This window comes from Varanus komodoensis, unplaced genomic scaffold (genome assembly GCF_004798865.1).
Source record: "Varanus komodoensis strain SLA01 unplaced genomic scaffold, ASM479886v1 scaffold1154, whole genome shotgun sequence".
NCBI lineage: Eukaryota > Metazoa > Chordata > Lepidosauria > Squamata > Varanidae > Varanus > Varanus komodoensis.
Genome location: NW_025335332.1, coordinates 15,327 through 17,171, shown reverse-complemented (window position 1 = coordinate 17,171; position 1,845 = coordinate 15,327). Strand labels below are relative to the sequence as shown.

Sequence of the window (1,845 nt, the reverse complement as noted above, 5' to 3'; positions counted from 1 at the left end):
GTAATCTTTCCTCTGGTTTGTGGGAGCAGCTTTTCCCCATGTGCAGCATTGATCACAAACAGATGAGTACCCGCTTCCCCCCTTTCCCAAAATGCTTGACTCCACCTTCAGGAATGTTCATGCTACTTGTGGGCCAGATGGCAGGAATTCCAGAGGTTAATAAATTGTCCCATCCTTTTGGTTGATGCTGGCTCACTGGGTTAATGAACTCATGACCCACTTCCTCATACCCTCCCTATTCTGTGGTGTCTCAAACCCAAAGCTTTTTGATTCCCAGCAGCTATCTGACCAATCCGATTCCTTTGAAAACCTGGTGTGCCACATTTCAACTCCTCTTTCTCCATCTAGTACACTTTCCAAATCCGATTTTCATTTTTTAGTTTGGGATGCCATGTTTTGTGAGAAACGGGCCCCATCTCAACACATACAGAAAGACAGCAATTTCTGAAGTTCTTCAACTGCTGGTCAAGAGTGACTATGGAGTTGGGGAGCTGCCCGTTTTTTTTTTTTTTTTTTTTCTCAGAGCAGGGAGGGGATACATTTGCTCTTCAGAGTAGAATTTCATTTGGGGCAACAATTCTCACCATCGACAGCTGCAAGCAGATAATTGTAGTTGAGGTGGTGTAGGTCTCTGCTCATCTTAATGTATTCATTGGTGTTTTCAAAAGGACATGATGGTTCAGGAAAAATACCTTGCTTAGAATCACCCAGACATGCCCTTTGCTTCCAGGATTAGAGCACTGCAACACCATCAAGGCATTTTTATAAGATGGCCAAATCTGAAAATCTGAAAGAGAATGATACTGTACCTGCCATGGCTGAATATTCAGAAGTCTCCTGTCTTTCCCTTGCCTTGCAGGATTGGATCCAGATACAAAGTGTAACGCATGTGCCACAGAGTAGATGCCATTGTAGATGCTATAGCTGTGGCTAGACATGCTCATTTCAAACAAACTGGCCAACAAATCCTCCAGCTTCTCCTTTCCAGTACAGTATCTTTCATCCCATTCAGCGTCTTGCCTTAATCTTGGAAACTGACAGCTGAAGGCTATTTCCCACCAGAAACGTAGAAAAATGTCTCCATTTGGATTTTGTGGGTCTAAAGTCAAGAGAAAATGTTTGAATTCTGGAACGTCCCTTCTCTGGACTTTGAAGTGCAAAGCACCGTGCAAGGTTTTGAAGTATCTCCCAGCAAAGTCAAATCGTTTTGCAGAGAATTCCCAATGGGAGGTCAGGATCCAAACCTTCCTCAATGGGGCCTTGGTCTTTTCTCAATGGATAGCTAACAATACCATGAATTGTTGAACAACACTGGCATCTGCAAAAACAATCATCACTTGCGGCTCCGACCAAGATGTAGGAATAGACTCACTTCGGATTTTTAGTTGATGGAGAACGTCTGATATCTTGAACTTTTCAGAAGCAACCACACAGATGTCCTTCTTCTTAAGCATGGGGATGAGTGTCTGGATGAAACTTTCGCCACGCTCATCACCTCGACCAACCAGCCCAACCCAGTTCCAGTGGAAATGCAGGAGCAGCCGAACTAAGCCCACATACTGGACACTGTCATTGGGATCAATTCTGTAAAAGGATGGGAATTCCCTTTTCTTTCCCAGAGCATGGTCGATCAAGCCATAACCAAGCTGGAAGAAAGAATTTCCTNGGGAATTCCCTTTTCTTTCCCTGAGCATGGTCGATCAAGCCATAACCGAGCTGGAAGAAAGAATTTCCTGTATTGTTGTTGTGGCAGAAGTGTGTGCTATCTTGAAAGCCAACATATTTTCGATTTCGAATTTTCAGCAAAGGCTATGATAGACTCGGTGAGGGTCCATTGAGGGTTTT

The 1,845-nt window shown here is 43.9% G+C and overlaps 1 long non-coding RNA gene across 1 annotated transcript in view; it reads left to right on the top strand.

Annotated features, from left to right (window-relative positions):
• LOC123018789 overlaps positions 1-1,324 on the top strand; it is a 5,782-nt gene extending 4,458 nt beyond the window's left edge. The window contains exon 3 of the long non-coding RNA XR_006413811.1: positions 860-1,324. This is a non-coding gene — a long non-coding RNA (uncharacterized LOC123018789). The remainder of the gene's footprint in view (positions 1-859) is intronic.
• The last annotated feature ends 521 nt before the right edge of the window (positions 1,325-1,845 follow it).